Here is a 27432-nt window from a genome sequence, read left to right as displayed (position 1 = left end):
TAATGAAGCTGGCAAGAGGGAAGAAACAGATAACATTCAAAGGAAAGCCAATCAGGCTGACATCAGACTTCTCCGAAGAAACACTACGGGCAAGGAGAGAGTGGAGGGACATAGTCAACAGACTCCAAGAAAACAGATGCCAACCAAGAATACTCTATCCCGCAAAGCTCTCCTTCCTCTTTGAAGAAAGAATATGGACCTTCCCAGACAAACAGAAACTCCAGAATTTCATTGCAACTAAACCCCCACTCCAAAAAATACTACAAGGAGTCCTAAAGCCAGAACCTCAGAGGGACGAATAACAATGAAAGAAGGCCAAAAAAAAAGTTATTAAAAGAATAAATAAATAAAATCAAAGGAAAGACAAACACAATGGCAAATACAGATGTTAACATATCAATATTAACTCTAAATGTAAATGGACTAAACTCTTCAATAAAAAGACACAGAGTTGCAGCCTGGATTAAGAAACAAAAACCCAACCTTTTGCTGTCTCCAGGAAACACATTTAGCTACAAAAGATAAAAATAGGCTCAAAGTTAAAGGATGGAAAACAATCCTACAAGCAAATGGACCAAAAAAGAAAGCAGGAACAGCTATACTTATATCAGATAAAACAGATTTCAAACTCAAAAAGATAAAAAGAGACCCCAATGGTCACTACATTATGATCAAGGGGACAATACTTCAAGAAGAAATAACACTCATTAACATATACTCACCAAATGAAGGAGCACCAAAATATATCAGACAACTGTTGTCCTCCTTGAAAACAGACATCAGAGAAAACACATACGTAGTGGGAGACTTCAACACACCACTATCAACAATGGATAGATCAACAAGACAAAAAATAAGTAAAGAAACCAAAGCTCTAAATAAGGACCTAGAGCAATTGGGCTTAACAGACATCTATAGAACACTAAACCCCAAAAAACGGAGTACACATTTTTCTCAAGTGCACACGGATCATTCTCCAGGATCGATCACATACTGGGGCACAAGACAAACATCAACAGATACACCAAGATTGAAATCATATCAATCATCTTTTCTGACCATGAAGGCATCAAACTAGAAATAAACCATAAAAAGAAGGCAAGGAACTTTCCTACCTCATGGAGATTAAAAACCACACTACTGGAAGACCACTGGACTAATGAGGAGATCAAAGAAGAAATTAAAAATTTTTTTGAATTGAACGACAAGGAGGACACCAATATCCTAAATGTATGGGATGCAGCAAAAGCAGTAATAAGAGGAAAATATATAGCAATAGAAGCTCACATCAAGAAACAAGAAAGAACTCAAAGAAACAACCTAATCTCGAAGCTCAAAGATCTAGAAAAAGAACAACAAAAAAACCCCAAAACCAGTAGAAGAAAAGAAATAATAAAAACCAAAGCAGAAATAAATGAAATTGAAACTAAAAAAACAATCCAAAAGATCAATGAAACCAAGAGCTGGTTCTTTGAAAAAATCAAGAAAATAGACAAACCCCTAGCCAGGCTCACAAAGGAAAAAAGGGAGAAAGCACAAATAAACAGGATCATCAATGAAAGAGGAGAAATCACAACGGACACCACAGAAATCAAAAGAATAATCAGTAACTACTATGAACAGTTATATGGAAACAAGTTTAACAATCTAGAGGAGATGGACAAATTCCTACAACTCTACAATCACCCAAAGCTAGATAAAGAAGAAATAGAACACCTAAACAGACCAATTACAATTAGCGAAATTGAAATGGTAATCAAAAACCTCCCCAAAAACAAAAGCCCAGGACCTGATGGATTTACAAATGAATTCTACCAAACATTCAGAGACGAATTAGTGCCTATCCTTCACAAACTCTTCCAAAAAATTGAGAAGGAAGGGACAATACCAAACACGTTCTATGAAGCCAACATTACACTAATACCAAAACCGAACAAGGACAACACAAAAAAGGAAAACTACAGGCCAATCTCCCTAATGAACACTGATGCAAAAATCCTCAATAAAATTTTAGCCATCAGAATCCAACAATGTATCCATAAGATAATTCACCACGACCAAGTAGGATTCATTCCAGGGGCACAAGGATGGTTTAACATCCGAAAATCAATCAACGTTATCCAACACATCAACAAAAAGAAATATAAAAACCATATGATAATATCAATAGATGCTGAGAAAGCTTTCGACAAAGTGCAACACCCATTCATGATAAAAGCCCTTGAAATTCTTGGGATACAAGGAACATACCTCAACATCATAAAGGCCATCTATGACAAGCCAACAGCCAGTATCATTCTCAATGGTGAAAAGCTGAAAGCAATTCCATTAAGATCTGGAACAAGACAAGGATGTCCACTCTCACCACTGCTTTTCAATATAATACTGGAAGTCCTAGCCAGGGCAATAAGACAAGAGAAAGACATCCAAGGAATCCAAATAGGAAAAGAAGAAGTCAAACTATCACTATTTGCAGATGATATGATATTATAAATAGAGAACCCCAAAAACTCCACAGAAAAGCTAATTCAACTCATCAATCAGTTCAGTAAAGTGGCAGGATACAAATTCAACACGCAAAAGTCAGTAGCCTTCCTATACACAAACAATAAATCTGAAGAAGAAGAAATCAAAAAAACCATCCCTTTTGTTATTGAAACAAAAAAAATCAAATATTTGGGAATAAATCTAACAAAAGAGGTAAAGGACCTATACAAAGAAAACTATAAAACACTGTTAAAAGAAATAGAAGAAGACACAAAGAAATGGAGAGACATCCCCTGCTCGTGGATTGGAAGAATAAACATTATTAAAATGGCCATCCTGCCAAAAGCAATATACAGATTCAATGCTATTCCAATCAAAATTTCAATGTCATTCTTCAAAGAAATAGAACAATTATTGATGAAATTCATATGGAATCACCAAAAACCCCGAATAGCCAAAGCTCTCCTGAAAAAAAAAAAGAAGGGAATGGAGGCATTACACTCCCAGACTTCAAACTATACTACAAAGCCATAATCATCAAAACTGCATGGTATTGGAACAAGAACAGACATACAGACCAATGGAATCGAATAGAAAATCCAGAAATAAACCCACAGATTTAGGGTCAACTAATCTTTGACAAAGGAGCAAAGACTATGCATTGGAGCAAAGAAAGTTTGTTCAATAAATGGTGCTGGGAAAACTGGGTCGCTACATGCAAAAGAATGAAGCTTGACCACTACCTCACACCATACACAAAAATCAACTCAAAATGGATTAAAGAACTAGACATAAGACCTGAAACCATAAAATATATAGAAGGAAATATAGGCGAAACACTACGTGATTTGCACATCAAAGACATCTTTACAGACACATCACCCAAAGCAGTGATAGTGAAGGCAAAGATAAACAGCTGGGACTACATCAAATTAAAGAGCTTCTGCACAGCAAAAGAGACAATAACAAAAACAAAGAGAAACCCCACCAACTGGGAGAACATTTTTGCACCCAACACTAATGATAAAGGACTGATCACAAAAATCTGCAAAGAGCTGATGAGACTCAACAACAACAAAGAAAATAATCCAGTCAAAAAATGGGCAGAAGAGCTAAAAAGAAATTTCTCTGAAGAGGAAATGCAAATGGCCAACAGGCATATGAAAAAATGTTCAACATCACTTGCCATCAGGGAAATGCAAATCAAAACTACCATGAGATACCATCTTACACCAGTGAGAATGGCACATATTAAAAAACTAGCAACAACAAATGCTGGCGAGGGTGTGGAGAAAAAGGAACTCTTCTGCACTTTTGGTGGGAGTGCAAACTGGTCCAACCACTGTGGAAAGCTGTGTGGAGATTTCTGGACCTACTAAACATAGAGCTTCCATATGATCCAGCAATTCCACTCCTAGGTATTTACCCAAAGGACACAGAAACATCAATTCCAAAGAACACCTGCATCCCTATGTTTATAGCAGCACTGTTTACAATAGCTAAGCTTTGGAAACAACCCAAATGCCCAAAAATAGATGACTGGATCAAGAAGATGTGGTACATATATACCATGGAATATTACTCAGCATTCAAAAAAGATAAAGAAAATAATCCAGTCAAAAAATGGGCAGAAGAGCTAAAAAGAAATTTCTCTGAAGAGGAAATGCAAATGGCCAACAGGCATATGAAAAAATGTTCAACATCACTTGCCATCAGGGAAATGCAAATCAAAACTACCATGAGATACCATCTTACACCAGTGAGAATGGCACATATTAAAAAAACTAGCAACAACAAATGCTGGCGAGGGTGTGGAGAAAAAGGAACTCTTCTGCACTTTTGGTGGGAGTGCAAACTGGTCCAACCACTGTGGAAAGCTGTGTGGAGATTTCTGGACCTACTAAACATAGAGCTTCCATATGATCCAGCAATTCCACTCCTAGGTATTTACCCAAAGGACACAGAAACATCAATTCCAAAGAACACCTGCATCCCTATGTTTATAGCAGCACTGTTTACAATAGCTAAGCTTTGGAAACAACCCAAATGCCCAAAATAGATGACTGGATCAAGAAGATGTGGTACATATATACCATGGAATATTACTCAGCATTCAAAAAAGATAAACACATGCAATTTGTAGCAACATGGATGGCGCTGGAAGGGATCATGCTCAGCGAAATAAGCCAAAAAGAAAAAGAAAAATACCGGATGGTCTCACTCATAGCAGGAATCTAGAAAACTTAAATAAGGGACCAGGAAAATGAATAACTATAAGAAAGTGAAAATCAAAATCAACAAAAAACTATGAACCAGAGACACTTTTTTGGGGGGCGGGGGCGGGAGGGAGGGATTGGGGTCAGAATGGGGGGGCTGCAATTGTATGGGGAATATAACAATAAAATTTATTATAAAAAAAAAAAAGAAATTAATAAAGTTTTGACTTTACTAATGCATTTCCTTTACTGTGTGTTTTGAAAGGGTATTGAAATTATCTTCAGCAGTTGATGGAAAATGAGGTTAATCTGAGTTTGTCATAAATGCTACCGTAACATCTGTGTCATGTTGAAATATAAGCAGAACTACTTCGAGCCCACAAGAACACATCGCAAATGCGTGTTAACAGACGCTGGGATGTTCAGCGGATAACACCATACACACCATGGGATTTGGCAGAACCACAGAGGTCACTTATCACCCGTGCTCCAACCTCCCAAAAAGGAAAGTGCAAAGACCATGCACGTGTGCACACCCACACACCCGCGTGTGCACACACACGTACACATGCACACCCACGCACACATGCACACGCAGGCACATTGAATCTAGCTAATGTTGTCACATAAATATGTCTTCAATTTTTATGAGCCTGCGTCTAACCATATTACACTATTTAAATCCATAAAAAAGGTCTTTTCCAAGAACTTTCCAACATGAAAATCCACTCTAATCATGAGACCAAGACCCCAGTAAAGCCGCCATGCACAGAAGCCCAAAATCTATCTCATTTATTAAGGTAAAGGCAAAATACTTAACAATAATAACTATGTAAGCAGAAATGCAGAGTTACAGGTATTGAGAGTGGAACAAATCTTGTAAATAATATTTAAGTGACACAAAGACACTCATATCAAAAGACCCAGGTTCCACCCATTAAATTGCATATCTGTTCAGTTTTTCCTTATCTGTCCACCTCACAAACTCCCACCCATTGCCACCTGCCTCCACCCCTGCTCCATTACCGTCCTGCAAAAGCGCGCAGTGGGTGACGGTAACTTTCCAGCTCCCTTTGGACGTGGCACATGTGGCTTTTAAGGACGGACAGATTTTAAGGCTTTTAAGGAAACAAAAGCAAAAACCAGGATTATATCAGAGCAAGAGCATGAAGTCTGCTGGGCCACACCCATTTCCCCCGTGGCCGGTCAGTAGAGGGTGATGGAGACTGGTAAGGAGTAAAAGTTGACCTGTCCTCACAGGGGTAAAAACTAACAAAATTGCCTCTGACACACTCAGTGCACTAATTGCTCACTGAATGTGCTACAGGACGACTCAATTAATACAGTCAAGTAAACACACACTTTCCCTCTGGAGGAAGGTCCCTGAGGGCTGGAATCTGGACAGTGTCCAACATGCGGACACCAGCTCCAGAGCTCAAATAGCCCAGCCCTGAGGCCCTGCTCTGTCCATGAGGCGGCGCAGGCTGGGGTAGAACATCCTGTGAGTGCTCAGAGGCTCCCCACGAGCCCCGACCATGGAGTGAGAGGCCGGGACACCCTCTGTCCCTCCATGGGGACAACCTTAGGACAGAGACTCATCACGGCAGCTGGAAACGCCCCCCTCAGACTGCAGGTATTCTGTTTGTAAACAGTTTTCAGAATAGAATTCGTTCAGACTTGCAAGTTTTTAGATTTCAAGGTTCATTGTAGATTAGAGAAAGCACATCATCCAAAAGAGTCATTTCATAAATAATGAAAACTATTCTTCTAGAGTTGCACAACTTCCTCAACGACGCACTGCCCTATCATCCTGGGGTTAAGAGTCAATGACAGAGTATAACATTTTTCAATTGAAAAATCCAAATATTATGAATTTTAATAGCATCATCATATTAGTAGATTTTAATACATGATGCATATGACTTCATAACTATGATCTGGGCACTCAGCTCAAAGAGTCAGTGTGTATAAGTGTCAAATAAAAACAAAACAATTGATGCAATTAAATTGGAATTAAAAAACTCAAAATCAAATAAAAAATACTTATAGTTAAAAATCTGAATGTTATAGCCATTTTGTTCTGAAATATTGCAACAGATATAAGAGACAAATGGAAATTCAAAAACTTTTTAAAGCAACATGATCACCACTTCATGGCTCTAACACTAACGGGAGGGTGGCACGGACGTCTGCTACTTTTGGACATGGAATTGGGATTTTTCCCCTACTAATCACTCAAGGATTGTTAGTGATATTAAAATGAAAAAAACACAATATTTTAACAATACCTGGAGAGAGATGTATCAAAAAATATTTCATCATTACAAATATTATTTTAAATCACTCCTAAGATGTCCACATGTATGACCACCTGGTATTTTCATTTATCTTCTAGTTTTTAATATATTACTTGGCATTGTATGTACACTGATGTATAGCCACAATTTTATTCCCCACATTCCTCTTAAAAGTCCTGCCTCCCCAGGGCCGGCCCCTCCGTCACCCCACAGAGGGGAGAGATGATGAGATTGGGGGGGAGGAAAGAGAGCAGGGCTGACCCGTGTCCAGATGTCCCCACTCACGCATGGGCCTGGGGGGAGGAACAAACCCTTACCTGGGGGACCCGGGTATCTGGGACAGGCAGGGACAGCCACACGCACAGACCGTCCAGCTCAGCCCAGGAGGGGCCTTCTTCCCTGCACAGACGTGCATGAGTCTGAGGGGGATAGAGGGGCCGGGAGGGACCCGGGGTGGTCGAGCCCATCCTGTAGGAGGGACATGTGGGTATGACCCAGGAGGAGACTCTGTGGGAAATGTGGTCTCCTGGTCCTCAAATGTGGGGAGTCAGGGGCAGGGAGATGAGGAGACAAGGGGATGGACCAGGAGACAGCAGTGAGGCCTCAGTGGCAGGAATCTGACAGAGGAGGCATCAGGACATGCCACACAGGGACGCCAAGCACAGATCATTAAGTTCCAGGACAGTGTTGGGTCCCAGGGAGCAGGAAAACAGGGATCCGCACATCCCATCTCCCTGCACACCTGTCACTGTGGGGCCTCCTCAGACAGGGCTGTGCTGGAGGAGTAGGGACAGGCTCTCCAGGGTGGGGAGGGCCTGGCATGGTCAATTGTCCTCTGAGTCTGTGCCCTGGACAACCTCTGGGAGGTGTGCTGGGTGGAGACACTGGGGCCTGGGCAGGAGGCAGGAGAGCAGGGCTGGGGCGGTGGGGAGTGGCAGTCAGTCGGGTTATGAGATCAACCAGAGCAGAATCCTATGATCACCGAAATGTCCCTCCTTCCCAACCCCAGATCCAGTGTGATAAAGGCATGTTTCTGGAGCTGATCGCAAAAAGTTCAACAGAGAGCAAGAGACATGGAGCTGCTTCACTCCACAACCTCAGAGTGACTGCTGGGACACGCCTGTGACTGTACGTGTAGGTGTCATGTTTTATTCAGGTCAATGTGTTTACACAGATGATGGCTCCAGGGGTGACAAATCTCACAGCCATGACAGAGTTTATACTCCTGGGGTTCCCCACCCAGGGGACCATGGGCTTCTTGCACCCGCTGCTCTTCTCCCTGGTCTACCTGTGTGCCCTGCTGGGGAACGTGCTCATTGTCCTCATCGCCACCCTGGACCGGCACCTCCACACCCCCATGTACTTCTTCCTGAGGAGTCTGTCCTTCTTGGACCTCTGCCTCATCTCAGCCACGGTCCCCAAGTCCATTGCCAACTCTCTTAGGCAGAGCAGCTCCATCTCCTTCCCGGGCTGTGTCGTCCAGGTCTTCATGGTGATGGTTTCAGGAGCTACAGAGCTTCACCTGCTCATGGTGATGAGCCTTGACCACTATGCTGCCATCTGCCACCCCCTGCACTATGAGGTCATCATGAGCAGGGACAGGTGTGTGCAGCTGACAGCTGCATCCTGGCTGGGTGGGGGTCTCTATGCTGTGATGCACACAGCTGGAACCTTCTCCTTGTCCTACTGTGGGTCCAAAGTTGTCCACCAGTTCTTCTGTGACATACCCCAGTTATTGGCTATTTCCTGCTCGGGAAATTTAATGAATGAACTTGTCCCTATTGCCATCGGTGTGGTGTTGGATTTCTGCTATTTCATATTCATCGTCATTTCCTATGTCCACATCTTCTCTGCTGTCAGGAAGATCCCATCCACAGAAGGGAAGGCCAAAGTCTACTCCACCTGCCTTCCGCACCAGCTTGTTGTGGTGCTGTTTCTCTCCACTGCATTCTTTGATTATCTGAAGCCGACCTCAGGGACCCCATCCATGTCTGACCTGGTCATTTCTATGTTCTACACGATGGTACCCCCCACCTTTAATCCCGTCATATACAGTTTGAGGAACCAAGCCATGAAGTCGGCCATGGGGAGACTGATGAAGGGGAGACTCACCAAAATGTGATAGAGAAGATGACTTCATGACTCCATTATGAGACATTTATTTAAAATTTTCACATTATTGTCCCCTTTATAGTCTTATAATTTCATATAATTCTATTGTACAATTTAAATATATATGCTCATTTTTAAAATATATTTAAGATCACTTCATATATTCTTCTGCTCATTCACTCGATTAGCATTGATTGTTCCTCTTTTTAACACTTAGTTGCACTTTGATATTCTCTGTACAATGAAGGTCACCTAACTTCAGCATATATCTGCTGTTTTCCATTTCCATGCTCTCGGCCGAGGGGCGATGGTTGGGTTTCATCTCAGTCATCAGCAGAAGTTCTCTCACTGGGGCAGCATCTCCAGTCTCTAAGGCACTTCCCCTTTCATGTTACTGACTCTCGTGGTCACGTGAGGGATCAGGGGCTATTGGTGGGTCAGAGGCCCCTGTACTTGGTGAGTGAGGCCTTCATCGCAAAAAGAAGGCCTGAGGGCCCAAGTTGGAAACAGTGGTCACGACCTTCTGTGGACAAGGACCCACACATGATGGGGTAGAGACCCTCCTGGAGGCTCTGGCGTGGATGTCACCGGCTTTTACCATAAACACAGCACACAGTGGACACTGGAAATAAGACAGTGGTTGTGAAAGCTGTTAATTTCATGTGCAGTATAATTACTAAAAATTTACTAAAATACAGTGAGTAGGGTTTTTCAAGAAACAATAAAGGAACTTTGGAAGCTATAATGGTAAAAAAAAAATGCTAGCTGGTGAACTAAGCAATATTCTAATATTTCCAGAGGTAGTTAAGGAAGGGCACTCACAACATCACACCACACTTTCCTCGTGTGTTTATCCCCATATATTTAATTTCCGAGAATTTCTGGGATTTTGAGGACAATGTCCTTATGGCCACATTATTATGGGATCTCAGAGTGTTTGCGTTTCCATGTGGAGTAGTTCAAACGAGAAAACTCATCAGATTTATGTATCATAAGTAACACTATCATTTAGTGTAGATACAAATACAAAGAATTTGAAGAAGATTTAAAATTGGGAAGTAAAATGCCCAAGTGTATGGCTGCTGTGTGGCCTCAGCTCTTCTCTGCTGACTGCATCAACCCCTGCTTGCCCATCTGTGACGTCCAATGTTTGAATTTTTCACACCAAAATATTTCATGATAATATGCAGTTCCAAGTGGATATCAGACATTTAACTCATTCTCAGATATTCACGCTCTGAGGGTGCTAATCAGGCTGATCTTGCCTTCAGCCCAGGCGAGTCCCATGTGTGCACAATGTCATATTGGAGGTAGCTAGGAACAGTTAAATGATGGCAAAAACTCGATATATAAACTTCTAGGTTGACAACTTGCTACTATTATTTTAAATCATTGGCATTTTTATTTTTTCTGATGATAGATAACATTCTTAATATTAATTATAGCTACTGTCATAGTTTACAGGTCAATAAAAGTTATGGGCTATCAAAAGAAGAAGGTTATGGAATATAATGAGAATTCAATGCACATACTGAATGAAGAAGCTGAATCAGACTATTATAAACATATCCTGAGACTATTCATTGCCTACAATTTGTCAGTTTTGTGTAACATAATTAAAATTTTTAAAATAATAAAACATTAACTGTCTCTAGGTTGTATGAATTTAAACATAAAGCACAATTAAAACTGTTGTGGACAATGTAATATACACTAAGAGAAAAAGATTCCACTGAAAAAAGCAAATTAAAATAATAAGCCACTTCAGTGTAGTTGAAAGCTTAAAAAATCAACACACAGGGCCTCCACTGTGGCGCAGCGGTTGAGCGCTGGACTATGAAGCTGCCCACAGTCTCTGCAGCACCTGTTCAATCCCCGGCCGCCGATGAGGGTCCCACAAGGCACGAAGACTTCTCCTGCTGACCGCTGCTCCCCTCAGCAGTGTACTTCGTCAGTCTGCCTGTTCTGTTCTCCACTCTGGCTCTGGTGAATTTTCTCACCCTCCCGTGCTTCTGACTGTACTCACTGCTTGTATAAATAAATAAATCTAAAAAAAAAAGAATTTGAATATTTAAAATTGGGAAGTGAAATACCCAAGTGTGTGGCTGCTGTCTAGCCTCAGCTCTTGTCTGCTGACTGCATCAACTCCTGCTTTCCCATCTGTGACGTCCAATGTTTGAATTTTTCACACCAAAATATTTCATGATAAAATGTAATTCCAATTGGATATCAGAAAATTAACTCATTCTCAGACATTCATGCTCTGAGGGTGCTAATCAGGCTGATCTTGCCTTTCAGCCCAGGTGAGTCCCATGTGTGCACAATGTCAGATTGGGGGCAGCCAGGAATAGTTAAAAAGATGGCAAAATCTCGATATATAAACTTCTAGGTTGACAACTTGCTACTATTCTTTTAAATCATTGGCATTTTTATTTATCAACTGATAAATAGCTTTCTTTATACTTTCTTAATACTTAATTCTTGATACTGTCATAGCTTGCTGATCAATAAAAGTTATGGAATATAATAAGAATAGGTTATGGGATACAATGAGAATTCAAAACGTGTATTGAATGAAGAAGCTGAATCAGACTATTATAAATTTATACTAAGACTATTCATACTAAGACTTGTAAATTTATACTAAGACTATAGTAAGACTATTCATTTTGTCAATTTTGTATAACAGAATTGAATTTTTTAAATTAATAAAACATTAACTGTCTCTAGGTTGTATGACTTTAAACATTTAAGCACAATTAAATTATTTGTGGACGTATAATACACACTAAGAACACTTAAGATTCCACTATAAAAACAAATGAAATCAATAAGCCACTTCAGTGTAGCTAGAATACAAAATCAACACACGAAAATCAATTGCCTTCTTATACCCAAAAATTGAACTAGAAGAGAAGTGAAGAAAACAATCCCACTTACAACCATGAAGGCTAAGTACCATGGAGAAGACACAACTAAGGATGTGAAAATACAAGAAAAGGGTAAGGCATTGTTAAAAGAAATAGAAAAATAAAAAGAAATGGAAAGATATTCCCTGCTCTGGGCTTGAACGAATCAACATTACCAAATGCCTATCTCACCCAAAGCAGTTTACAGATTCAATGCAACCCCAATAAGGACTTCAAGGGCATTCTCCAAGGACATAAAACAAACATTACAGACATGCATATTCAACAACCAAAAATCCTGGCAAAAATGAGGAAGCATGGTGAAGGCAGCACACTTCCAGACTCCAGGCCATACACTAAAGCTCTAATACTTAAAGCAGCATGGCACTGGGACAAAAAATAGACACAAAGACCTCTGGAATATAGAGGGCAGTCTGAGGAACCAAGCCATGAAGTCAGCTGTGGGGAGACTGATGAAAGGGCAACTCAGCAAAATTTAACAGAGAAGTTGACGTCATGACTCCATTAGGAGACACATATTGTAAGTTTTCACATTATATTCCTCGGCCGCTCTGGGAGGCCCAGGGAGGCCCATGGGACCCTGTGTCTGGTGGACACTGTGGCTGGAGCCCCGCGGCGTGGAGTTCACTGAGGTGCGCTCAGACACCCAGGGGTCCGCCCCTGCACCCCAACAGGAGTCCCCACGGGTGAACACAGCACAGCTCCGGTGCGGGGTGTCGCGCAGAGGGTGAAGCTCTGTCTGGGCAAGCGCGGCCTGCCCAGTGTGGCCCCCCGTGGGTGTTGGGGCGAGCGAGAGAGCCCCCCGCACCCCCTCCTCAAGCCTCCCCTGGACCTTTTTTGCCTCTCCCTGAGCAGCATCACCTCGGCCATGGGGAACCCAGGCTGGGAGGCGCCTTGGTGCTCCTTTGAGTCTGTTTCTTTGGGGCTGTGCTGAACACCCCTTTTATTCATGCTGTGGTACATCTCAGACGTGGCTCAATGTATAGAAATATAAACCAGTGTCTAAGTGACCAAAATTTCATTTTATTAAGTATTTTTAGGCAATATGGCTGTTTAGCACGATAAATCTCTTGATGTAATAACATTTCTGGACTCTTAGGGACTTAGAGAATGATGTCTCAAGAAAAGGTAATATATTGAACATAAACATAGTTTCTTTGTTTATTTAAAGAAAATAGCTAAAAATCAGGAAATATTTTCTTTAAATAAATGAAGTATGATCTGTCAACAAAATGAAACTAACTGATCAAATGGAGGAAGGTATTTGCAAATTATATATTTGATAAGACATAATTTCCAAAAATAAGAACAACTCATACACCCAGTAGCAAAGCCTCAACAATCAGACTAAAAAACAGGCAGACAATCTGAACAGACATGGCCACAGGCCCTTGAGAAAGTGCTTGACATCACTCATCCCCAGGGAACACAGTCAAATCACAAGACAACAAGGCATGTCATCTGGGAGTCAGGGGATGTGGGGAAAAGGGAGCGCCTGGGCACTGCTGGTGAGGGTACAGATGAGTGCCCTCATGTGGAAGGCTGTGGAGGTTTCTTTTAAAAATTAAGAACATAGGGCCTCCCAGGTGGCGCAGCGGTTGAGCGCTGGATTGTGAAACTTCCCGCGGCCTCTGGCGGCACTGGTTCGAACCCCAGCTGCTCCCGGCCACCAGAGGAGGGTCCCACACGGTGTGCAGACCTCTCCTATCGCCCTCTGCTCCCCTCAGCAGTGTACTTCGGTCCTTCTGCCTGCTCTTCTCCCCGCTCTGGCTCTGGTGAATTATCTCACCCTCCCGTGCTTCTGACTGTACCCAGTGCATGTATAAACAAAACAAAAAAACAAATAAACAAATACATAAATAAAAACATGCCTCTATAAAAAAATAAATCTTAAAAAAATAAATAAAAATTAAGAACATAAATGTTATATGACCCAGTAATTCCACTCTAAAGATACACGCATATTGGACAATAAAGAGACACAAACCCCCATGTCATTGCAACAAACAAATGAAATAAATAGTAGAAAAATCCACCAAAAAAAAATGAGAGCTTTTCTCTGAAAGATAAGATAGGCAAGCCCTTAGTGAGACCAAGGAGAAAAAGACAGGATCTGAATAAACTAAAAAATAAAAGAGGGTAGTGGAGCAACATGGCTGTGAGGAGACACTGTGAGTAAGATTTCCCATTAAAAAAAAAAAAAAAAGTTAATAGGGAGGAAAAGCGGAAGGTCCCAGTGAGAACTGGGACACAGAAGATTAACAGACAACTCCAGCAAACTACCCAAAGAAGAAAGTTGCCATAAAAGAGGACTAGAAGGGAGGAAAGCACAGAACCCTGCTCCCCTCCCCTACCCTCAGAGTCGGCACTCTCCGACCAACAGAAAGGAGGAAAAAAACAAACTAAAATGACCAACAAGAACAAACTATGCATCAAGCGGGACTGTGAGTGGAAAGGAACTATTTCAGCCACCACACCCCATGAACTGGAGCTGTGGAGAACCCTGCAGGATTTGCCAGGGAGGTGAGCGAATGGCTCCGGGCGCCATTAGAGAACAACAAAGACTCTAGAGATCTGCACACAGCCCTGGGCTGGCCGGTAAGCTTTCGCGGAAAAGTGGCGTGCTTGAAAAGCAAACGTGGATCGTGGCTGCCCAGGTACCTGCGCCTGTGACCTAGGCTTGCAGGGAGATGCACGGGGGCCCTCACTGAGGTGAAAGTCCCTCACTGAGAAATCAGAAACCAGGCTCCCGGAAACGGGAGCGTTTTTCAAAAGGTGCCATTCTTGCGGCTACCGAACTGGGCTACAGCCCACGTCCTGGACCTGAGGGCTTTGGAACTGAGACCCAGTGCACGACATTCGGGGCGTGGGTCCTCCATGTCAGTGGGGCACAAGGCAGACACAGCACCCCAAAGCCGTTGAGGTTTTCCCTACCATTCCCACTCTGTTCCCTGTACCACGGGGTGAAGAAAACAGCTCCCCAAGAACATTAGGAGAGATCTCTGGAGCCACCTAGTGACCAGAAAAAAGTCACTAACACCCCATAGAACAGGGACCTTTCTTCAGAAAAGACTGCTTGAAACTGAAAGAAGGCTCTGGGAGCAGCCCGTGGCCAGCTGGGAAGTTAGCTCACCCCAGGCCCCTTCAGACCAGCAGTCTGAGCCCACAGGGGGAGCGGGCACCCACGGCCGGGGCAGACTGGGTGTGCAGAAGAGTGTGCCTGAGACCGGAAGTGCAGGGAATGTGTCCCACATCGCCATTTTAGAACAGGGACATTTCTTCAGTAAAGACTGCCTTCAGAAGGCTCCCTCAGGAGCCAGACGTAAGCGGGGAAGCTCACCCACGCCAGGCTCCTTCTGGCCTGCAGTCCAAACCCAGAGGGGGAGCGGGAACCCACCGCCAGGGCAGACCTAAGGCACAGGGGAGTGTGTCCCCACATCAGCATTTTGGAACAGGGACCTTTCTTCAGTAAAAACTGCTTGAAACTGACAGATGGCTCCTGGAGGAGCCAGAAGGGAGTGGAGAAGCTCACCCAAGATGCCACCCAGTACCAGCAACACAGTGTCCCAGAGAATACGGCAAATTAGAAAATAGACAGTAGGGAGTAGAAGAACGACACGCAACATAACAACTCCTCAGGAAAAAAAAAAGCACACCACAAAAAGAAAACCACCCCCCAGATTGCAAAGACAGTAACTTGGAAGAACTTCTGAGCCTTCCAGAAAGAGAATTTAAAATTGTCGTGATTAAAAAAATGACAGAACTCATAAAGAAAAACAATGATCAGAAGAAGGAAATTGAGTCCCTAAAGAGGGAAAACAATGGTCAGAAGAATGAAATTGAGTCCTTAAAGAGGGAAGCAAAAGAAACACAGGAGATCAAAAAAATTAATGGAGGAACTAAAAAACTCTGGGAAAAGCAATGAAAGCAGAATAGATGAAATGGAAGAACGAATAAGTACTCTTGAAGACACATAAATAAAAGAATAAAGAGAACCAAAACAGAAAAGGAAAGAGAATCACGAAGGAAAAAGAACGAAGTAAGACTTCAGGAACAATCTGACTCCATGAGGAAAGGAAATATAAGAGTTATAGGAATCCCAGAAGGAGAGGAGAGAGATGTAGGAACAGAGAAAATATTCAATGAGATAATTGAAGAGAACTTCCGAAACATGAAAAAGGAACTGAAATATGATATACTAGAAGCAAGAAGAACACCAAACTTACACGACGAAAGGAAATATACAGCAAGACACATAATAGTAAAGCTCCCATGAATCCAGGACAGGGAAAAATAATGAAGCTGACAAGAAGGAAGAAACATATAACATTCAAAGGAAAACCAATCAGACTGGCATCAGATTTCTCCAAAGAAACACTACGGGCAAGGAGAGAATGGAAGGTCATAGTCAACAGACTCCAAGAAAACAGATGCCAACTAAGAATACTGTATCCCACAAAGCTCTCCTTCCTCTATGAAGAAAGAATAAGGATCTTCCCAGACAAACGGAAACTCTGAAATTTCATTACGACTAAACCCCCACTCCAAAAAATACTGCAAGGTGTCCTAAAGCCAGAACCTCAGAGGGACGAATAACAATGAAAGAAGGCCAAAAAAAAGTTATTAAAAATAAATAAATAAAATCAAAGGAAAGACAAACACAATGTCAATAAAGAGACACAAACCCCCATGTCAGTGCAACAAACAAATGAAATAAATAGTAGAAAAATCCACAAAAAAAGAGAGAGCTTTTCTGTGAAAGATAAGATAGGCAAGCCCTTAGTGATTCCAGGGGGAAAAAGACAGGAGCTGAACAAAATAAAAAATAAAAGAGGGATTGCAACTGTCACCACACAAATAAAAAAAAGAGAATAATGGCTGATTGGGAACAATTACCTATCATGTAATGTGGCAGGAATGCCTGAGTCCCTGAAGCATGTTTTCTTCCAACATTGAATAATGAAAAATGGATCAGACAAGCCAATTAAGAGACCATGTGATTGAAGAACTAATTAGAAAGTTCCCCAAGAGGAATGAAAACCAAGTGCAATTAAGCGAAACAGTTCTCAAAATGACGGAGGTGGCAGCAGAAAGAAGCCTTGGAGACACCAGGGTTTGCAAAGTGGTGGCAGGGGGCCAAATATCCACAACAGAGGTCTTCATTGAAAAGAGACTCTATCTTGAAGCCCTTGGTTGCATCTCAAGATCTTTTACAAAATTCAAATGAGTAGCTTTATATTAAATTGGTATAATAATGTGTGGAGGTCCTTTCTGGAAAAAAACGACTCCTTTAAAAACAAGTATTCAAGACATTTCAAATCATCTGCATCCCCTTCCCAAGGAAGCTCAGCTGCGCACCAGTTCTGCCCATGAGTCAGACTCCCCTGCCAACGTCCCACCTCTAATGATGAACTGAGGGACTGGGCTTGCACAGGGGTGTGTGAAGCTTCTGATTTGAAAGTAAAGGGCAAAGTAACTTGATATTAACAGACAGGAGAAACCCAGTGGAAACAATGAGTTGCAGTGAGCAGAAGAAAAAGGCTTAGAAAAGTGTATTCACATTCTTTGTCACTTTGAAGTGTGGAATTTAGCTTTTCCCTGTTGAGTTGTACGAGATCCTTCCTTATACATTATATATTAATCATTTATCAAATATATGGTTTGAGTTGTACGAGATCCTTATTCATTATACATTAATCATTTATCAAATATATGGTTTGCAAACTTTTCTCCCACTCCCTGGAAGCCTTCACATTCTGCTGATGGTACTCCCTTTGCCCTGCAGAAACTTTGTACTTTCATGTTGCCTGGCGTGTTTATTTTCTTTCTTGTGGATTGTGCTTTTGGTAGCATTTTCCAAAGATCATTCCTGACACCAATGTAAAGAATGCTTTCCTGTGTTTTGCTAGGATTGTTACAATCCCACCTCTTATGTTTAGTGTTTAATTCATTAGAGCTGACTTTTATGTACGGTTTGAGATAAGAGTCCAAATTTTTTCTATTGATTGTGGATGTTGCGTTGTGCAACACCACACTGATGAATACACGGGAATTGTGGAGCAGGCTGCACAAGGCAGGTGTTGCTGAGAGCAAGATCCTGGCTGTTTTTATATATAGAATAATCATAGAGCATCAGCCACGTGCATTAGGAGGACAAGGAGAGAAGGATGGGTGAAACTCAGGAATGTTCTCTAGGGCTTGGGGGACATGAGTCTGCTGACCATGTTATCACCTTGATGACCAAGTGTTGTCATTGAAACTAGACCCTGGGCCCCCTGGGCATGGTCCTAATCTTATCAACTGATCAGCTTCTGGGGCCCCTTGTCATACATCGGTCCTTGCCCCCCAGGGTGTTCCCAGTCATACCTCGTGATGCGCGGGGTTAAGTTCATGCATCCATCCTCAGCCCCCTGGGCATTCCCGTTCATACCTCTTGATGCACACCCTTCCCAGAGTGATCAAGGTTTCTGCTCTTGATTGATAGAAAAGGCACCTTGTAAGGTTTGGCTCATATGACTATGACTGGACAGTGCTGACCTTTGTATAGGGATTCATCATTATTAGTATTAAGAAGAGCAGAGGGGATGTCTTGTAATGGGAGGGAACAGATGAGGAGTCAGAAATGATGTTAAGTGACTGTGAAGGAAATGAAGAAAGAGCCAAAATAGCAGCTGCTAGTTCAGCATGTGGGGACGAAGGGGTAGGCGCGATGCAGGCAGTTGGCCCAGAGGCAGCAGCCTGGGCGCCAGACCATGACTCGGCAGCCTGGGGCGGAGGCGCTGTCCACGAGGGTCGAGAGAGCCTGGGGATGTGGGAACTGACCACGACATTGAAGGAATGACGAGGGAGAAGCTGTGGGGATTGAACGTGTTTATCGGGTGGGGTAGAAGAGAAGAATGATCCACCATAATCCTGGACAACAATCTGAAATTGCTGTGACTGAGTGAGTAGCCATTCTGTGTCTGCTCGCAGAGGCCTGTGTTAATAGAGCCGGGATCACAGCTGGATAAGGACTGACAACGAAAACGGCCTTTTTGTAAGAAGGAACATCTTTGAGAAAAATAAGTAGATAAGTGATTTTTTGGCTGGGAGGGAAGGAAAAGCCATTCAATAATGGGAAAAGGTGAGGTCACAGTTTTTCCACTTACTGAAGAGACTGTTTGTTATTTCCCCATGTGTATCTCACTGGAAGGCCAATAAGGCAAGAACAAAAAAATAAAAGGAATCCAACATCAGAAATGAAGAATTAAAATTGTGTCACTTTGGAGGCAGCATAGCCTTCTATGGGCAGCCCAAGAAACCACCTCCAAGGACAATCAGAACTACAAACTCAGGAAGGTTATGGGATACAAAACCAACTGACAAAAAATAGTTATGTTTCTGTACTAATGATCCAAAAAGAAAGAAATTATTCAATTTAGACAAACCTCAGAAAGAGTACATATGGAGGGAGATGTTGAACCAAAGGGGTAGAAAATCTACATGCTAAAAACTACAGACACCAACAAATAAAGTTGAAGGAGATACACTACGTGGAAAGAGACCCAAAGTTTATGAATCAGAAGGAGAAAGTGTCAAAAGGCCAGGAGCCAGCTACCAATTCACGGCACACCCTGTGAGAATTCTTACAGCTCTTTCACAGATCCAGAAAAAATAATTTGAAAGCACAACCCTGGGCCACTCAAGGCAACCCTGAGAAAGGAGGAAGCTGGAGGCACCCCCTTCTCATCTTCAAATCGAAAGATGATGCCATCCAGGAGGCAGGACGGGTCACCCTTCACCGGCCGTGCCCTCCCGCTGGGCTGCCTCTGAGTCTCCCACCATTCTCTCCCGCCCCCTGGTCTTGGCCTCTGGTGACCTCACAACCCCATTTGGGACACAGGACACTGTAAGCTTCGCGAGATGGTGCCACGGGAGGGTCTGGCCTCAACCTGGGATGAATGAAGCATCATAAAGGGGGCCCATTGCAGACTTGCCGCAGGAAAGAGTGCAGCGTTGACAGGAAGCTGCATGGGCCCTGCACATCACCCACTCGCTGAGATTTCCTGCAGGTGCCTGCCGCTGAGCAGTCCATGGGCACCAGGGCCACCGTCTGGAGGAGCAGGTCACGTGCTCAATGAGGGCTGGGAAAGTGTTCCAGGGCCAGAGGGAGCAGCAGGAGGGTGAAATAGCTGAGCACTGCAGGCCTTCTGTCTGTCTGTCTGTCTGTCTGTCTGCGTGTCAGAGAAGCCAGCATTTTGAAAGTCAAGAGTTTTCAGAGAATCAAGCATGTCCCTGCCCTGGCATGTCTTAGGGCCCCGCACTTGTCATGCTCAGCGCCCTCTCTGGGTGCCACGCTCTGTGGGTTTATACAACCCCACATGGCCTGAGTCAGCATCCTGATACTACAGGAGCCCACGGAGCTCTCTGCTCCCCGTTTCTCACCCCTCCCCACCCACCCCGGCCTTTTGATTGTCTTGGTAGTTTTGCTGTTGCAGGATGTCACGGAGTGGGAAGAGCTGGACACACGACCTTCCCAGCTTCTGAGCCTCCCCAGCTCCTCCGCCCCCGCTGCTGACAGCTCATCCTCTCTGGCACCAAGCAGCCCCATGATCTGCCTGACCTCAGGCCTGTCCTCTGGGACCCGGGTCTTTGCATGCAGGCTCGCTCCATGGAGACGCCTCTGCCTCCCCTACCCACCGCAGCAGGGTTCTCCCGCCTAGACACAAACACCATCCCCGCGTGGGCTCAGAGTCTTGCTGCTGGTTCTTTGTTTTCCCATGTACATCAGTCTTCGGTTGCATTTTAACTCCTACGAAATCACCAGTTTTGCACTCAGACAACTTCTCATTCCACGTGGATGAAAACATTCTGGGACAGTCTCCGCTTAATAAATCCTTTCCCAAACTAAGTGAGCACATGTGACACTTGCAGAATTATTTTACAAGAGGACCCAAGATTTTACAAATTCATTAATATTCAGCTGTGGCCTTAACGCACCGTGCACGCGTGCTCACTCTCAGGAGAGGTTCTGACCTCACAGGTGCTCCAGCGTCACTGAGGTTCTGGGGTCCAGGGGTCACTGGGGTTCAGGTGCCACTGGGGTTCCGGGGTCACTGGATTTCTGGGGTCTTTAGAGTGCAGAAATCACTGGGGTTCAGTGGTTGGGGCTGCTTTGGTCACTACTGCTCAGGGCTCACTGGGGTTGAGGACCCACCCCGACTAGGTTCTTTCTTCCTGGCCCTCGGTGACCACGCAGGACACCGTGCTGACACCAGGGACACTGGAGCCCCCGGGACCTCAGAACCTCTCCTGAGAGTGAACACGTGTGCACTGTGCATTAAGGCCACAACTGAATATTAATGAATTTTTTAAATCTCACGACACCACCTTCGGGGCCTGTCCCCACCCAGGCCAACAAATATCTCCAATGTAAGGACAACTCCTGGGCGTGTCCCCTGGCGGGAACCACAAATAAGTCCCATCCAGATGCATGCAGGCCCAATGCGACACCAGTCCAGGGACAGCCCAGCGACGGCCACCCCGGGTGCACACAGGCCGTGCTGGCTAAGGGGAGACACACCCGTCAGGCACATCTCGGCTCCAGTGTGTGTGGGGTTGAGGTGGCAGCGCGGGGGCGACACAAGGATTTCTAACATGACAGGAAAATTCCCGGTCCCAAGGCGCCGGCTCCATCCTGCTGTCCTCCGGTTCTGCTGCCCTTCCTGTCTCTCCCACTGTTCCTTCCTGAGCTCCTTCCTCCTGTCTGTTTATCCCTCCTCCTGCCCCCCACCTGCCAGGCCCCAGGAGGGCACACAGGGGGTGGCATTGACTTTCCAGCTCCCTGTGGACGGGGCTCACCTGGGGCTCTGAGGGGGCCATGCTGGGTCCCTGCGGCGGTCAGGGGAGGTGATGGGGCCTGATGGGGGGGACCATGTCCTGCTCACGGTGTCCCCTAGGACGCCCTGATGGTGCTGCTGACTCGGGAGGCTCATTACCAGGGACGCCGCCGAGAAGTCCACGGGGACAAGGGACACCCGGGCCCCTTGGGCGAGGTCCCTGAGGAAGAGGAGCCGGGGACGGTGTCAGGGTCTGAGGGGCAGCAGGGGATGGAGATAATGAGCCCTGGGGCCCGTCTGCGGAGTCAGTGAGCCGGAGGCCTGGACCCTTGACATCAGAGGCCAGCACCGCGGAGGGCAGAGGGTGACCGGGCCATCAAGAGAGGTTTGAGTTTCCTCCTGTCTCTGTGAGGGCGAGTTTTGTGGGAAGCAACTGCTGGGCCCACGGGTGCGTCCCGGCTGACTGGACGTGTGGGTCAAATAAGGTGGAGAAGTTCCCCTTGTAATTAAATGTTTTCTATTCAGTATAAATAGATATTCCATTGAATTGCATTTCAAAGTGTCAGCCTTTCAATAGGAACAACTGACCTCATTTTGTTGTCCTACAAAAGAGAATTTTATTTTTTCACTATTGAGGTAACGTGTTTTACAGCCCAGTATCATTTCACAATGCATTTTGCATTTCAGAGGAGCAGTAGTTAAAATATTCATCTTATAACTGAAAGCTAATATTTAAAACTCACAGTTCAATTTCACAATGCCATATTTTCTGGGATGAATTTCAAAGAGGGAAAAAAAAATATATATATATATATTTTACTTTTCTTCAAATAAAGGACTTCTGCAGCTTAGGCTTTTAATATATTTGTGGTCATAAAATATTTTAATTATGGTCTATCTGACAATTATTGTTCATAGCCATGCATTTCGGCAATTTTTATATTCCTACACATCTGCACTGCATGCCGAGTTTCTCATATTGTTCCCCTAACACTGAGAACATGAGCTGGGGTGACGTTCCTCCCCTCCAGAGCAAGTCACTGGGTCTCCAAGCTCTCCTGACCGATGAGCACATTTTGTCCATGAAACTATTTGTGATAATAAAATGTAGTTAATCACAAGATATGACTTGTCCTTTCAAATTTCAGAATGAAACCTGCGCTAGAAAATCACTCAAAGTAATACTCATTTCAGTGATAGCATGAGAGCACACAGCCTCCCTGGTGGCGCAACGGGTTGAGCGCCGTACTGTGAAGCTGTGTGCAGCCTCTCTAGTGCGGGTTTGATTCCCGGTCAGCCCGGGAGAAACACACATGGCACGGCAGACCTCTCCTGCCTTGCCCACTGCTCCCCTCAGCAGTGTCTTCAGTCCATCTGCCTGTTCTGCTCCCTACTCTGTCTCTGGTGAATTCTCTCACCCTCCCGCGCCTCTGACTGTACCCCAGTTCTTATATAAATAAATAAATCTTAAAAAGTACACATGAGATCACAGTCCGATCCACTTGGGATATGATACCATTACGTGGTCATATTCCTATTGATGCATTTTCTGTGATTCCTTGAACAAATCCAGTGAGTGTCAGTGAGGATCTTTCCATGAGTGTTTCATCACAACATCATGTTACCTTGTTATTTGTTCTTATCAAGGAGGACACTCATTTTCACTTTTTATTGTTTTCACCGTGGGCCACTTTTCAGTCCACCACATGCACCAGTGTCCACTCTGAATCTACTAAATGCCCTTCAGTGCCTGCCCCCTCCGTCCACACTCCTACGTTCCTCCCCAGTTCTGTTTGGTAATGAGAAAATTTTTTCACTCAGTCCAACATTTCCATTTGCTGTTTGCCACTATAATTTTTTAATTGCTGACTTTTATATTTTAATCCACAGATGGGTGAGACCAGCCAATGTCTTTCCCTTTTTGACTTCTCTCACTAGCATACGCTCTCCAACATACACTTTGGTCCCGAAGGACACTAGTTCACCTCTTTATTTTTTTTTTTTTTTTTTAAAGATTTATTATTTATTTATTTGTTTGTTTGTTTATACATGCAAGCACTGGGTACAGTCAGAAGTGCGGGAAGGTGAGAGAATTCAACAGAGCGGGGAGCAGAGCAGGCAGAAGGACCGAAGTACACTGCTGAGGGGAGCAGTGGGCGGCAGGAGAGGTCTGCGTGCCATGTGGGACCCTCCTTTGGTGGCCGGGGAGCAGCCGGGGATTGAACTGGTGCTGCAGAAGCTGCGGGCAGCTTGGCAACCCAGCGCTCAACCGCTGCGCCACCGGGGAGGCCCTAGTTCACCTCTTTAATAGCCGTGCGGTATTCCATGGAGTATGGACGTACATTATATATTCTCTCCTCTGTCCACGGCACTTGGGTTGGGGCCATGGCCGGCTACAGTGGACGGTGCTGCTAGGAACACAGGTGTGCGTGGTCTGCGCTGTAGAGTCTGCTCATCTGGGACAAAAACCCGGATGAGGTTGCTCCATCCTGTGGTTGTCCTGTTGTCAGTGTCTGAAGACATCTCCACGCCATTCCCAGGAGAGGTGAAAGGCCTTTTCTCCCGCTCCCTCACCTTTTTGCTCTGTCCAGTCTCTGGATTGGTCCCTTCTCACAAGTGACAACAGTTTGATTTTCTATTTTCCTTATCATTAGAACAATTAGGAATGGGTTAAAAAATTTCATTAGACAAACCCTTAAAATAACAGAAGGAACACACAGGGGCTGCCCACTGCCCACCCACCCCACTGATGAGCTTGGGACACACGCCAAGGACCAGAGAAGAAGAGCACGTAGGAACAAGTGACCTCCCCACACTAGAGAGCTTCTGTGCCTCAGAAGAGCCATCCCCAAAATAGGCCCTTGCACTGGGAGAAAATTGTGCACATCACACACCCGTCAAGGGCGAGTGTCCAAAGTACATAAAACCTACAAACCCAGCAACAGAAAGAGACACTCCTATCCAACATGGCCTCAGACCCCCAGAGACATTTTCCTGGGGGAGTTCAGGAGCCCGCAGCCTCTCACACCTTTTATTCAAGTTGAAAACTTCTCGGCTCCTGAACGCATCCACCTGCCTCACACCTGCAGGACGTGAAGGTGCCTCAGTAGTCACAGAGGCCCACTCTTGCTGCATAAAGTCTCCTGCATTCCTGATACTTGCTTTAGATTTTAATATTGGATAGAATCTGAGTCTCCTGAATTAGTTCTGTCAGGTGATTTTCTGTAGCTTCTGACTGTTGCAAATTGATCCTCTTCATCCGCCCACTCGCTTTCCTGCTGTCTCCCCACAGAGGCTTCCCAGGAGACAGAGCACCTGAGTCGGCTTTCTGCGACTCACTCATGGGCACCCGGGGTTGGACGCTGCTCAGCCAGGATGGGCGGGAAGGACGGACATTCCCTCGTTGGCCGAGACACAACAACAGTCTCGGTGACCACGCGGGTTCCCAGTTAACCTCATGAGCAGCTCCCCAGCCCCTGACCCTGTACCTTCTCCCTGAGCCCCTAAAGGACACCCCGCCCGGGCGCTGACCCCACCTGCCCTCCTGACCGGGTGGCCTGCTGAACAGGATGTAAGAGGGTGTCCTCTCACAGGGGGCCCAGCTCCGGGAGGCGTCTGGGGCCACCGTCAGTCAGTGTGGACGGTCACTGATCAAAGGTGACTTGAGAAATCGCTGACCGCGCGGTGCTCAGAATCACAATGCCCGGGGAGACTCAGACGAGCCTTGGGTACCGCAGGCTGCCCACCCGTGCTCCGAGCTTGGAGGCGATGCCCCTGCCGGCCTCTGGGCGCTGGCATGGTCTGCCAGCTCTCCAGTGAGCCCCCTGCCCCCGACCCCTGACCCCGGGCCCCACCCCACACCAAGCTCACGGCACCGACGCATGTCAGGGAAGCGAGGGTCCCCACCTTCAGCCCCGCAGTGCGGCCTGCACAGAACCGGGGTGGGGGGGCTTGTCCTGACCCCTTTCTCCTCAGAGCAGCTGGCGGAGTGTTCCTCTGTCACACAAAGGACACATGAGACAAAATGGAAAAAAAAGTTTCCTTTATCATGGATTAAAAGAGACCACAGGGTGTATTTACAAGACAAAGGAGATGACTTCAAAGGCAGAACATGCAGGACCCTAAACTGCATCTCCCTCAAACTCGCGTCCATCAGGGAGAAACCTGCTCACATGCAAACAGACAACGTTGACATTCTCCTCCTCCCAAGTGTGCAGGGCACAGCCACTCTCCCTGGATGGCTGCCGGCTCGGGCCTGGCCCCAGGGCCTGAGACGGCAGCTGGGCCGAGCCCGGGGCCAGGTCTCCTGCACCTGGAGCCCGAGGCACGCTTTCCGGGGCGGAGGGACGTATACCGGCACCACACCAGGAGTCCATGTGCTTGTCCCCGGCAGGGCCAGCTGATGCTCATGCCTCAGAGCACGGGGCACATGGGAAAAGCGAAGACACACACCAGGGCCTGGACAGGAGCCCAGCAGGAGGGAGATGCCACAGTGACCATCCTCAGACCAAACTTCAGCTGGGAAAGGAGAAGGAGCCGCAGAGAGCGTGGTCCCCGATGGCCAGTTGGCCAGTGCCGTCCCCACGGTGACCACTCTCAGGGCCGGTCGCCTGGTCAAGGTCGCAACAGAGTGGGTGGCGGGTGGTGTCCTCAGGAAACGGACTCAAAACAAGCGGCCTCAGCGGAGGAGGCAGGGAGAATGATGCACCCGTGCCCAACCAGGATGCCCAGAGAGGGGGACACTGCCCGTTCCACACTGGGGGGTAGGGAAGAGAAAGTGACAATGCATCGGCGGGGACAGGTAGACTCCCAGACACGGGCAGGACAGTGACCTGCACCTCAGGTCAGCCCCTTGGGCAGAAGCAGGAGGAAGCAGATCTGGCAGAAGACCAGGGGCAAAGCTCTGGGCCTCCTGCTGCTGGAGGGTATACACCGAGGTCAATCCACCAACTGACCTCAGGGCTGGCCTTGAGTGACTGGAGTCTCCTCAGCCTCCGTGAGTCCTCAGTGTCCTTCTGCCCAGTCTCAGTATTCCAGGGGCCCTGCCCACAGGTGCAGCCAGGGGCATGGCGGCTAGGCTGGGCACTAACCCTAGGTTGATGTGCCAGGTGTACCCAGACTGGCATGAGCCACAGGAGAGCAGGCCCAGGGCACTCCCTGTCATCATGGCGGCTCTGAGCCCAGACACAGTGCAGGACCCACATCTCAGCTGGGCAGTGAGGCACCTGCATCCCTGCCCAGATACCCTGAAGTGCTCAGGGCATGCAGTGTCAGGCCCACCGGAGCCGGCTCTGGCTGTGCCTGCCCTGAGCAAACGGCCCAAGAACCTGCCCCGAACTCAGTGCAGTTTGGGTCTGGGCAGGGGCTGGGGTTTCACTTGGGAACAAGGCGCCAGGATCGTTGATGAACCACACGGGCAGCGCCCTCCAGAACTGACAGGGCTGAGCTCTCAAAAGCTGAATGCAGGGCTGGAATCCCTGAGCTCTGAACATGGAGCATCCGATGGGAGCTTCGCCGACAACAACAAACAGCGAGCACTGGAAACCATCCATCAGGCTTAATGTGACTGGAA

This window comes from Talpa occidentalis, unplaced genomic scaffold (assembly GCF_014898055.3).
Source record: "Talpa occidentalis isolate TD23 unplaced genomic scaffold, MPIMG_talOcc4v2.1 talOcc4.18, whole genome shotgun sequence".
In the NCBI taxonomy this organism is placed as follows: Eukaryota; Metazoa; Chordata; class Mammalia; order Eulipotyphla; family Talpidae; genus Talpa; species Talpa occidentalis.
This window is presented reverse-complemented; position numbering follows the sequence as displayed.